The sequence below is a fragment of the Lissotriton vulgaris genome, chromosome 4_1, assembly GCF_964263255.1.
Source record: "Lissotriton vulgaris chromosome 4_1, aLisVul1.2, whole genome shotgun sequence".
Lineage (NCBI taxonomy): Eukaryota > Metazoa > Chordata > Amphibia > Caudata > Salamandridae > Lissotriton > Lissotriton vulgaris.
The window spans coordinates 665,561,275-665,575,443 of NC_141691.1; positions in this window are offsets into that span (position 1 = coordinate 665,561,275).

A 14,169-nucleotide genomic window follows, 5' to 3' on the forward strand; every position below is an offset into this window, starting at 1 on the left:
TGGCACAGAAGGGCTGCAGGCAGACTGACCCAGTAAAGTGGTGGAAAAAGAAGAATGCATTAACGCCTACTCCTGCCAGTTTCCAATCAACCCAGTAATCCCAAAATGGTTAGTTCCGGGGAGTGTAGTCCATCTCTGTGTGCAGGGGCAATGCGGCTGTCCCGCCTCGATCACCAACCACATGTACCAACCACAAAAGCTCCCTGGGGTAGTGGGGGGGTTATGCACAGTGAAACGAAATTGTGGTTGGAGATGAATTGCTTTGTCTTCTTTTGCTTGCCATTTAATTACGCTGACGTATTTTAGCAAAATGCTGAGACTCATGGTGACTGACACTCCAGTCACTGAACGGCTGCCCAATGGCTGTCGTAAAAATGGAAAAGACGATTCCAAATGGAAATGACAATAGCTGAAAGGTACTGCCCACTTAAAGGACTTATTTTATTTTTCATTATGTACACTCAAGTGGCGCATTTCTGCATAAATCACTGCAAACAGCAGCGCAATCACCTATTGCGCAGAAAAAACCTTTTGCAGTACAATCTGACCTATTACATTATTTTGCTGCCAAGGAATGCTTAGTTGTGTGTTAAACTTGTGTTTTACGTGCACTCGCCGCTGATTAGATCGTTGTCATGCAATTCTTTGCAGAAATTCTTTTGCAGAATATTTCTTTGTTTTACAATACAGGGCTGCACTTTTCTATACAGAGCTTCGTTGCGTGAACAATGGTAATTCTATCAGATATGCTGACCATCTCGTTCATTGTCATACATCACATGGCCTCATGGATTAATGCCAGAAAGCCATCCTCTAACACTAGACACAGTGACACGGAGAGTGCTCTGAGATCTTGGACCCATGAGGCCACTTTTAAGGTCTCCATGCTCTAACAGGTTTTCTGCATTCTGTATGATACACTAAACACATCATATTGTTTTATCTAGTTATCATTTCAAACCTTTCAAATACATTTAAGAAATGTTTCTTCCGCATTGGGCCAGGTTGGCATTCTCATATGAAATGGCTGACAGCTTTTAATAAAAATAAAAATAGTATTTTTTTAGCCAGCCTTTCCTGCCCTTGATAAAAGAATACCTTTCACAATATCATTGGTACTCTTTTCCTGCAATCGTGTCAGTCTTTTGAACGAGAACATAATTTCATGACACTAACACATTGGTAATACAACTTTACATGTTGAGATAAACCGGAATGAATGTACTATGCGAATATTACTGCAACACTGCATTAGTCACGAAGAAAAAAGAAATATAGCATGTGCCATAACCGGAGGCAATTGGTTCCAGTATGTTGGCTCTGCTAGGCAAGAAGGATGAAATGACCGTTTAAGCTGCTGTACAGTGAAATAAAATTGCTGGAGCATCTGCAATCTGAAATATGCATGAACTATTCGCATAGCGCTGCATACATTTTACTCTTCGAATCAACTGCCCTGCACGGCACACAGAGAATTTGGGAATACAGTGACCACAGTTTTGCAAGGTTAGCAATATCCACAGCAGACTCACATTCTTTAATTCAAATAATGTTCTAAATTTGATCATTAGGATTTAATGACAGTAGCAGGGACTCAATTTGAAGTAAAGAGTCTTTCACATTAATATGCGGAAATCGAACAATGTAATAATACTACATTCTCATTGTGGTTCTTTACATTTAGATACTTACTTAAATTTTACACACTTACATTAACATGTCAATGGATTGGGTTGCCTCCACAAATGTTACAAGAAGAGTGTGAAAAAAATAAATAGTTCTACTGTTAAACATTTCTTTGTGCTGCACCAAATCATTGAAATACCTCTTAAGTACCGGTTGGTATAATCTGCAAAGTGCAAAAAATTTAACTTATTCTCATTTTTAGGTCTGGCTTGACAGAGTAGCTGCCCATTTGCCTTCTTGTTACCAATTTTTTAAAATGTGGACAGAGAGGCATTGGTCTTGCCCAAAAGGAGCATTTGTCCCTCAAGTCCTGCAATTGGCTATTTAATGTTTCATCCGGTCTCTTACATAGTGCTTGCATTTCAAAACAAGAGGGGCTAGTATTTTGCATCAATCATGAATTAATCTCCCCAATAAATTGTTACAAACTCCAAAATACTTATAAAAATGATTCTTTCTTTATTCTTTCTTTTGGTGATGATTCATTCGATTTCATTAAAAACACAATACAAAATTCATAGCTGACGCGGCACATTTCGTCTCCACGAGACTTCTTCAAGGCTATAAAAAACACACACATAGAACAAATATTATTCAATATATAAACATATAAAAGTTACCACACCTATAATTATACAAGTTCCTCATTTAATGTCTAATTTAAACACTATGGGAGATTACTATGTACACAAGTATGTGTGTATACCGAAGTCACCATAAATTCATTTTCAATAATCATAAATGCATAGAGATCTGTATACTAGTAATTCATATGCTATTTTGTGCAATACATGAAGTAAAAAGACATATCGCAAATTTCACGGGGATTATTGCATTTTAGATAGAAGGCATATCCCAAATTGCACGGGGAATATTGCACCTCATATAACTATTCTGAACGTTATGACGTTAGAGAACATACTATAGATTGCACGGGGATTATTAAACCTTAGATAATTAGTCTGAACAGAATGAGCCGTTTCCTAGCTCAGAACCAAAAAGAATATGACATTCAAAACAGCATTATTTATATAAAAAGATGTACAAACACATAGCAATGCCACTTCCAAATTAAATATAATGCTACTTTCAAAACATGCAAGAATGCAAATAACTATATGCAACAATATAGTGCAAAAGCATGAGCATATATGCCACTTAAAAGAGTATGAAGCGTAATATACCAGGAATAACTATATGCAATGGTATAGTACAAAAGAATGTACATATATGTCACACACAAAAATATAAAGCATAATGCACCAAGAATATTATTGCACCATGCCCACCTCTCTATTTTCAGATAAGGCCTAACTGCTATGCTTTTATGCCTGCATTTATTATTATTCTCCCTTTGATTTTACATATTTAAGAAAAGTTTTGTTCTCTTCAATGTCAATCTCAATGCATAACATTGTCAGAGTTTAAGGATTTCTAGGAAGTGTAGTTAAGCTGTCGAGAGCTGTCACATAGTGAATTCTCTGCACACATTGACCTTTCACCAAATGCACTGTCATTCTGGGAACATTTAGAGCCTCCCGTTCCATGAAACTAGTAAAGAGCAGATGGGAAGGGTAGATGTAGCTTGTTAGAGAAGAGCTATATATGCTGCCAGTGGTTTAGAGGGGGGTTAGATGGAGACCAGGAACTGTGACAGGCTGCACTTGAAGCTCAATCCCAAAATGATTTGCCACATATATTTACTGGCAGGTAAAACTGGGTCAGGTGTACCTGTACACAGGAAATCCTTGTGTGGGAAACTTCAGGTCAGTCATAATCAGACAGAGAGATATCAAAATCTTGGGATACTGCTCCCTCCAAATCTCAATCAGCCTGTGTGCGTTTTCATAAATATTTGTCAAAACATTTCTCAGATTTTTTTAGCACATCCTAGGTATTTTACTAATCTTAGTGTAAATTATTTGCTACATATAAGGATGTGCCCCAATATGTTTTCAGATCACAGTGTGTGTATTTTTTTTTAATTTTTTTTTTAGTTTGAAAGCTTTATTGAAATAAAGAATTAGCAATACAATAATGTGACAACAGCAGAATAAAATGAGAAAGGGCAATCATAGGAGACTAAAATTAAGTCAGCTGATGGCACAAGAGGGAACAAAGCATTTTAAGAGTTTTTAAGGGAGGGAAAGGAGGGGAGGGGAGGGGAAAAAAGAACAAAGGATAATACAGTGAAGGTTACAATATAAGAGAAGCAAATTAGGTGATGGCAAATAGAACAGGAAATGCACGAGTTAAAAACATTATTAAGATATGAATAACAAAGGAAACAAGAAACTTCAATAGTGAAAACTGAAGCATAAACTTACAAGCAGAAGTACAAACGTTCAAGGGGGTTTAAAATTGTCAGGGGTCAATGAAGTATAAGTCTTTTTGGCAGAATGATCTAAGTATAAGGTGAGAGGTAACCAGTAGAGTTCAACATTTCGAGGGGGTTTGCAGGAGGACGCAAAGGCAACATCCAATCTATGAGAATGACATAATAAATTCCACCAGGAGGTTATGGAGAGGTTGTTCAAGGACTTCCAATTGGAGGCGATATGTTGGAGTGCAAGTGCTAAAAAAAGGTCAAAAAGACCACATGAATGTGGGGGGAGGTCTAAAGCTTCTGAAAGGCTACCTAGAAAAACCAAAGAGGTAGAAAAGGAAATAGAAAGATGAAAGATTTGAGAGATGCGGGACCACACTTGAAACCAAAAACGACGGACAGAAGGATAGAGAAAGAAAAGATGATAGAGATCAGCATTGGGAGCATCACAGGTCCAACAGTTGCTTGTAGAAGAAGAAAGGAAACGAGAAAGAGAAAGAGGAGAGAGATAGAGTCTGTGAAAGAAGAAGAATAAGGATTGAGTGAGGGATGCAGTGCGAGAGGTCTTCAAGGATTTCGCCCAAAGTTTGTTCCAAAGAGAGGTCGGCCACGAGCAGTTTAAGTCCTTTTCCCAAGAGAGTTCCAATTTTGACTTGGGACGATCAGGGTCAGGAGCAGAGAAGTATCGATAAATAAGAGAAGCCTTAGGAATAGTAGAGAGAATGGTGAGTATGGAGGAAGGGGAGGTGGATAGTTCATCCGAGGATAAAGAGTAGTATCGCTCAAGAACGATGTCCATGAGAATGCAGTATTTCTTTGCAAACGATTTAGGACAATGAAACTGGGTCTGAAATTGGGGGAAGGAACGAGGAGACGAACCGTCAAAGAGATGATGAACCCAAATAATACCTTTTGATCTCCACGCCGTCCAGGCAATAGGTCTGTTCCGTATGAGAATATATGAGTTATACCAAATGGGTGACGATAAAAAGGATTCACGGGAGAGAGAGGCTGTGGACAGTAAGGGTCGCAAAAGAGAGGAGGTATGTTTGAATAATGGAGGGTTTAGACAAGGAGCCTTGGTAGTAAAGCGAAGTGCATCCTGAAAAGAATAAGGAAGGAGTAACTCACGTTCAACCGATAACCATAAAGGGGCAAAAGGGGTCACGTCTTGCGCTAACCAACGTGAGGCTTGGCGAAGAGAGAAGGACTTATGATAAAGACGGAAGTTTGGGAAATTAAACCCCCCATTTGATTTAGGTTTACGAAGAGCTGAGAGAGATATACGAGCTTTCTTCTGTTTCCAAAGGAATTTGGATAAAAGAGAGTCAATGCGACGGAAGTAGAGAGCTGGAATATGTACAGGGAGCATGGAGAGTAAATAGATCAAAATCGGAGCAATCATCATTTTAATCGAGTCAAGACGACCCCACCAGGAAAGGTATAAAGGATTCCAGGAAGAGAGAAGCGAATCAATTCTAGAGATGACTGCAATCATGTTAAGCCGGATAGAAGAGAGGATAGAGTTAGAGAAGAGGACGCCAAGATATTTTATTTTCGTACTGTTCCAGGCAAAACCGGTGGAAGTAAAGAAATGTGGAAGGCAGAATTTAGTAATAGGAAGAATCTCCGTCTTATCCGAATTAATTTTATATCCTGAAGCCTGGGAAAATCTTCCAAATTCATGCATTAGGGCTGGGACAGAAGTCTGTGGATCTGAAATGAATAAAAGGATGTCATCCGCATAAGCCGATAACTTAAGTTGATGTTCACCATAAGGGAAACCAGAAATGGAAGGGTTGTTACGAATAGAAGAAATGAAGGGTTCAAGAGCTAAAATAAAAAGAAGAGGGGAAAGAGGACAGCCCTGACGTACACCACGTTGAAGGATAAAAGGGGCGGTAAGTTGACCATTAACAAGGACCGATGCTTTGGGCATAGAATATATCAAAGAAACATAGGAGATAAATTTCGGACCAAAGCCATGCCATTTCAGTGAAGCCATCAGAAAGGACCAATCAACTCGATCAAAGGCTTTTTCGGCATCAACCGAGATAGCCGCAAGGGGGATAGAGAGAGAGGAAGCCTTGTTGAGAACATTGAGGAGGAGTCTGGAGTTGTCTGAGGTGAGGCGGCCCTTAACAAAACCACATTGTTCCTTCCCAATAAAATGAGGCATAAAAAGATCAAGACGAAGGGCTAATAGTTTTGTATATATTTTATAGTCCACATTGACTAGGGATATTGGGCCATAATTCTTACAGTATTTTGGGTCACGCCCTTCTTTAGGTATGAGGCATATGGTAGCATCCTGAAAGGAGCCTTGAGCCAAACCTGCGGAGCAAAAAGATTGAAAAAGAAAAAGAAGTTTAGGTAAGAGGAGATCAGAGAAGTGTAAGTAAAATTCAACGGGAAAGCCATCAGGCCCCGGGGTCTTGCCCTTGGTTAGAGAAGAGAGCGCTGTAGATAATTCAGAGAGGGTAAAATCCACTTCAATGTCTGAGAAATTAAGTGTAGAAGCATCTGGTTTAGGCAAACCTTCAAAATATGATTGTAGGAGATCTGGGGTAGGGGGATTCTCAGGAGAATATAAAGACTCATAGAAGGACTGGAACTGTTGTAGAATGTCTTTATCTGTGTGCAAGAGGACGTTGGAAGGGGAATAGATAGAGTCTATGAGAGTTCTTTCTTTACGTGATTTCAGATAATTAGCAAGCAATTTGCCCGATTTGTTATGCCCCCCGTAATACCGTGCACTACCTCGGAGGAGAAAGGAGGAGGCTGAATCTGTAGTAAGTTTGTTAAATGCAATTTTAGCCTAAAGCAGTTCAGAAGGTATTTGAGTTGGAGAGGAGGTATAAAATTGGTGTTCAAGCGATTTGATATGTGCAAGAGTAACTTTGCGCTTTTGGAGAAACTTTTTCTTTTTTTTGGAAACAAAATCAATAATAAATCCGCGGGCTGTGGCCTTGAAAGAGTCCCAAAGAACATGGGGAGAGATATCAGGAGTAGAGTTAAGCTGGAAGAATTCAGACGTGAAAGAGCGAAAAGAGGAGGAGAAAAGAGGGTCTGTAAGTAGGGAGGAGTTAAAACGCCAACCAGAAGATTTAGGAGCTGGAGGAGAAAGATCAAAATCAGTGATAATAGGGGAATGATCAGAAATGACAATAGGTTCAAAAGACGAGGAGATAAGATTTTGAGATAAGGAAGAAGAAAGAAAAATATAATCTAAACGGGAAAAAGAGGCATGTGGTGGGGAGAAAAAAGAAAAATCAATAGTGTCTGGGTGTGTGAGCCTCCATGAATCTACAAGGTGAACCTGTGTGTTAGTATCGAGAAACTGTTTATGGGGTTTGTGGGGAGTGAATCGTACAGAGGATTTGCGGTCTAAAAAAGGGTTGATGATTTGATTACAATCCCCGCCCAAAAGGAAGGAAGCATCTTTATGTTGAATACATTTTGCAGTAATTACGGGCCAAAAAGAGGAATCAAAACCTGTAGGACCATAAACATTGAACAAAGTAAGTGGGATATTATTAATAAGCAGCTTAACAAGAATCCAACGCCCCTCATCATCTTTGTCTTCGAGAAGTACTTTACATTTGTGACGTTTGTGAATTAAAATAGCAACACCATTCTTCTTATGGGAAGCCGGAGAAAACAAAACATTGCCAACCCACAATCTTTTAAGTTTCAAGGGTTCAACATCTGAAAGATGGGTTTCTTGAATGAGAACAATATCGGGGTTATAAGAGGAGAGGTGGGAGAGTACTTTCTGCCGTTTAATAGGATGGTTAAATCCTTTCACATTCCATGAAATAACTTTGAAAGTCACAACATAATGAACTGTTCAAAACTGAAAGATGCAAGAACATACTGTACAAGAAGTAAAGCAAGCAATAGCATAATAAAATTACGGTAACCAGTAGAGTATTAGAAGAAAGAATAAGGAAAAATAGGAGAAAGGGGGGAGAAAGGAAAAGGAATAGGAAAAGAGGAAGGGAAAATAGTGGAGAAAAAAGAATATGCAGTGAGAAAGGTAGAAAGGAAAGAAAAGAGAGAATGCATAGAAGACAGTACAAATCCATACGGATGACTGAAGGAGACATACCTGAAGGGAAGGGTACACGAAGGGAGGTGGGGAAGTGGTGATGCGGAACAAGACGGGGATACTAGGACCAGGAACACAGCCGCGCCGAAACCTCACAGGGATACAAAGGATAATAATACACAGTGAAGGGGAAACTGAGACACATCTGTATGGGAAAGGAGAGAGAAAAACAATGAGAACAGGAACACATTACATATATTCTAAGCAATATGAGAAAAACCTAAGTCAAGCAGGGATCCAATATAATGGAGGTCAATCGAAAAAACTGGACAATGAAGTGAAAGAGCAAAACAACAGTGAATAACATCAAATACATAAGAAGTACAAGATAATCAATCAGCCACTAGTAGAAGGTGAGGATTCCATTCCATCGTTGTTGTGCAGAAGAAGGAAATTACGGAGTTCACCAGGTTCTTGGAAGGACCAAGATTTATTCTGATGGGTGACTCTGAAGGTACATGGATGGAATAAGCCATAACGGGCCCCTAGATAACATAGAGATGGTCGTAGAGCCAGGAATTCCTTGCGTCTGGATGCAGTGGCATTAGAAACATCTTGAGATATGTAGATACGTTGACCTTGCCAGGTTAACTGTCTTTTGGCTCTAGCAGCAGAGAGGACGGATAATATATCAGTAAATTTCAAAAATAGAATGATAACACCACGAGGCTTAGTAGAGGTGGATGAGTGTGCTCCAAGTCTGTGGGCTCTTTGAATGCTGATGGATGTGGACGGTGGCATGTCCAATAACTTCGGAAGGAAGGAGGTATAGAAGGTGACCGGATCATCCCCCTCAAGAGTTTCCGGCAAACCATAAAGGAGTAGGTTGTTCCTCCTATTACGATTTTCCAAATCCTCTGTGTGTCGCTGCAAGGAGAGGACAGTCTTCTCTAGAGACTCAATACGTTGCGTGTTAGAGTGGACCTCGGGAAGTTGATGTTCTATTGAGGAGATTCGAGTGTCCATTACTTCCCATTTGTCCTTCAAAAGTTGCATATCTCTACTGGTATCCTCAATGAATGGACGCAACGCACGGATCTCTTCCAAAATAAAGTCCATAGAAGGTGAAGGAGAAGAGTCAGGTGTAGGAGAGTTCTGCTTCTGCCGTTTGATAGACGTTGCGGAGGGTGATGACTTATTTGCTGGTGGGTTGCCTGAAGAAGAGCGTTGAGTGGCAGAAGTCGACATTGTGACAGCTTGTGAGGAGGCACTCAAATTAGAAGAACTCACAGGAATCCTCTCAGAGGGATTAAACACGAACTTGGGTTTGCGCAACCGTACCATAGATGAGAGTGAATCAAGAGGAAACACATCTGGCCAAGGCACGTAGATAGAAACTCCGTATAGTGAGCAGTAGGGATGTTAATCCATCTGAATTTCAAAAACAAAGGCGCTGAAACAACGAAATCATGGAAATGACCATCCAAAGAGAGTCACACAGAGCCTCAAGTGGGTTAGCATACAGCCAGTCAATTGAAGATAACGTTTACTATACTATAACAGCATCCAAGGTACGGGTACCTCCATTTGGTGTGAGTAACTGTTACCAAATGAAAGAAAACATAGGATGAGATACTGCATAGAAACAGGCGGAATGCCTAGCCAGCTGTAGTTGTAGACAATCTAAGACAAAGCTGAATTACAAAATCCAAGAAGGTATCGAACAAAAAGCGTGAATCCTGCAGAGAAAAGAACGTGCGCCTGACAGAGTAACCAATAACACATGGGTAGTCATATAACAATGACCTCAGGACATGTCGCAGCTTAGCATGAAGTGGATAAGGTAAAAATTATTCCCCTTAGGGAGCACTTGCGAGCTGCAGTAGAAAGCGCCAGAAAGCACCAGTGAATTGAGTGGCACATACGCTATCGGTGCTGAAGCGATGGAGCTCCCAAAATGACAGTTGGGGAAAGCGAGTCTTAATGCATCTGAGGCGGAATGATATAGTAGGCAGTTGAACAGAAAAACAACACCATTAGCACTGGTGCACCCCCAGTGGGTAGGAAGACGCACAAGTGAGGAAAAAAGAACTGCAGCGTTGAAAGGACGGAGCGTCTGAGAAAGGCGGGTCTCACTTAGGCAGCGCCATGACGCAGAATCAAGCAGTCATTCCTCAAGGCAGACAGCGCAATAAGGGCAAAGGTCAGGTTATAAAATACTCCAATTGCTCACCCCCAAGTCCGTCGACGCCGGAGAACACATGTTAAAAGAAGGTGTTCTGGCGGGTTGTGGAGGCAGAGGTCCCGTGTTCTGAGAGGCGGCAAAGATGGCGGTTCCGTGAGGAGCGACCGTCACGGCGCAGAAGAGGTTGAAAAATGGCACTCGGAAAGCCGCAAAGCCCCTCCGTTTGTTCTCCTCGGGTTCCGATGTAGGAATTCAGCCAAGAGGTGGAGAAACGGCCCCCTTCACATCGGGAAAGCCACGTTGAGGTAGAACAGTGCGGCGGAGCCCAGCACCTAGCCAGCCATCCTGCGCGGCACCCAAGCCACGCCCCCCACGTGTGTATTTATTTCTAATTTGTGAAATTTCCTACACCCACTCATGGAGCTACTACTAAATATAGTATGCACATGTGTGGTTCGGCACATATGGATGTTAGAATTCATAGTCAAGTTTGTGCACTTACATGAACACACTTCAACATGCATCATTTGTACATGTATTAGGCAGAAAGTGTCACATCTAGCTAACAGACTGTGTTCTATTTTCTGGAATGAGTGTGCAGGGAGATGCACTCTAATAACCAGTTGTCATGATTTGTGTTTCTAATGTCTCCTTAATTGTAGAACATTAGAACTTGTGGCACTAAGACTTTCTTGCAGAAGTTCCAGGCTGGAATCAGTTGCGGCTTGAGTTGGGAGCAGCTGTGAGGGAGCGCTGTGTGCTGTGTTTTATTTCCTACCAATAAACCTACGCTTTCTGATACACTGTCAGACTTTGTGGCATTCATCTACCTTCTACGTGGTAACAACCTCACATATTTTGGTGATGAGCAGGTCATTCACCATCCTGTACAGGGCACCTGCAGCACCTTCTACATATTCATCAAGCGTGGTGCACCATATAGATAAGAGTGGGAGCAGTATCAAAGGTATTTTATTTCATTTTTAAATTTCACTGGTCTGATTTGCAAGACTGTTAAACAGCTTTGGCCCGAGCCACCCATAATCTCATGCCCACATTCCAACTATTGCCTCGAGCCTGGCAAGTATGGTGCTTGCCTAGTGCCTACATTTCAATTAACCACAGACGATCCTCTTCAGGGTGATGCTGATGCGCCACATTTTGACAAGCGGCTTTGACCACTGCTCTCCCACCTTGCAGATAAAGGGGAGATATACAGTGGCGGCCACCACAACACGAAGGTGGGTGGATGGAGTGCGGGCAGGAGGGGGGAGGGACAGGACAGGAAAATAATAATTGTTAAAAACGTACCTTTTGCTGCTGCCTCCCACGCCGACGGCTGCCTTGGTGATTTCCAAGCAGTCTCTGGGAAGGCAGAGACTGGCTCAAATGCTGAGCAGTGCCAGGATTTGTCTAAGTGGCCAGCTCTGTCGCGCAGACACTGCCTTGCAGTTTTTCTCCAACCCCGCTGTGAGGCAGGCGCGCAACACCCATTGGGCTCAAAGTGCTTCAGCCCCCCGTCGTGTGTGGCAACCCAGGCTGAGACTACTTCTCGGGCACACACTCAGCCGCACCCGAGTACTTCACAATTCTTTAAAAGACCATTGTTGTTCTTTCACCCCTTATTAGCTCCTCGGCATCTTCACTCTGCGAATTGCTGGAAGAATTAGCCCCCCCTCCCCAATTTTTTTTTTTATTAGCCTTCCCCCCCCCCCCCCCCCCCCCCCCGAAATATGACTCTAGTTGTGCCTCTGCTGTGAGTACAGTTGGGTTGGAGAAATGGAAGTTTGCATGTCTGTTTGACAGGCCTATGACGGCTGGCCAAAGTTGCATTCGCACTTCTAGGTGCCAACCCCCTGCCTGTCATCGCCCGACCCCGCCCCACATGCATGCCAGACCCAGTCACAGAAAAATAAAATGATATTTCTTCATTATAATTTTATTTTTCTGTGACTGACTCTGATGAGTGAGGCGATGCTCCTCCGCCATTACAGAGGAGCCGCCCCTGGAGACTTATGTTTTACCTAGTGCTTCAGAAAAAGTTATAGTGACATTCTCACTGGCTATTTATCGGGGATTCATCCTTGGAGCTGCACTCCTCCTTGGCTCAGAATGTAACAAGGCAGCTAATTGGCCTCTTGGGGTCAGAGTGTAAAAGGCACCTGATTGACCCTCGTTCAGCAGAACTTCCTTGAAATACGCTTAGCCATTGGCTCCTTCACCTCTTCTGCTGAAATATACCGCTGAACTCGGAAAGGCATTCATTCATTCAACCACATTGTTTTAATACCACTGGTGTTTGTTTCCAACCTCTGTTCTCCATAAGTAACCTTTTTTTACTCGCTATTGAGCAACATGCAGACCGTTCATAGCTACTTTATTGTTATTGATGCTTCAAAATGTGAACCCAGAAGGAAATTGTCTCTCCTCTATAACTGTTTGGGCTCAGAGGGGCAACGCATTTTCGATCATCTTCCTTCCGCAAAAGAATCTTTGAAAACTGATTGGGTTGTATATGTAGAAGTTTTTAAAAGGTTACAAATCAGTTCAAGGATGATACTATCATATTTGTTGAAAAACACAGATTTTTCACCCTTCATCAGTTACAACATGAGACAATCGATAATGTTTGTGCTGAACTTTGTGTGTTAACATCCACTTGTAAATTCAATGGAAATATTGATACCTATTTACGAGACCAATTGTTGGTAAACTGTTATGGTGTAGAAATACCAGTCTGTAAGAAACATTAGAAATTGCTAGAAGCATTGAAAGTTCAGTGCTGGCTTCTGAACAATTGAATAGATTTAAGTATGTTTCGAAATCAGAACCTGTTAATGCCATTGCTATTAAGCCCAAGTTTCATGCTACTACTGTTATAGAGGATCAACAACTTGATAAGCTACAAACTGGTGGCTGTTTCAGGTATGGTTTCATATACCCATTTAGCCAACTCCAAGGGCTGTCAGCTGTATGAAAAATTAGTTTAAGATGTAAAAGGTCAGATACTTTGCGCAAGTATGCAAAAACACTAAAAATGTAGCTTTGGTTGCAGAGCATGATGAGTGCTCTGATTCTAAAGCATGTGCTACTCAAAATGTTAATAGAGTTGTTCAGTCTATCAAGATAGTAGAATCAACATAAGAATCTAATGGAGGCAGAGACCCAGTTTTTATGTTCGGCATAGGTGATGTAGAGGTTAATTTTATGGTAGATTCTAGGTCTTCTATTGTCTTTATGACTGACGACTTTTATGTCAAAGAGTGGTGTTGAATTCAGCTTTTACCTCCAAATGTAGCGCCAGACCTTAGATTTAACTTAATTACCTCAAGAATTTAGTGGATATATATTGATGATTGTCTTTGGTTTCTGTCCCAATTCTTGCAGATAATAGGTAAGACGACTATTGTCCTGAAGAGACCCTGAGATTCAACAGGAGTTGAAACGTTGACATTTGTTTCACTTGGTTGCTTTAATTATTAATTTAGTCATATGCTGTGATGGGATACGCGCATTGACTGAGTCTGCTATACATAAAACCTGTGAACTTTGTGTTTGTTTGTGTCCTATGTGTAGATATTATATATGTTATTAAAACTAGAGCACTGCGTCGCGTGCACTGATGGTATTAAATATATTATTTTCTGTATATAAAGTTATTTTGCTAAATAATACAGGAAAATAACCACAGAAACCGTTGTCAGCCTTTTTTTACTGATGTAATACATTTGCTTTTCTTAACCCCTTGGCCGGGGCGGTAATTCTGCCGCAGTGCTGAGGGGGAGGGAGTCCGCGCGGCGCCGCCATGCTTGTGACGCAACCACTCAGTCACAAGCCACGGGCGCGCTGTGCTTGTGACGGAGTGGTTCCATCACGGCCCCGCCCGCTCAATACAATGCCCGCGCAGGCGCGGATTTGACG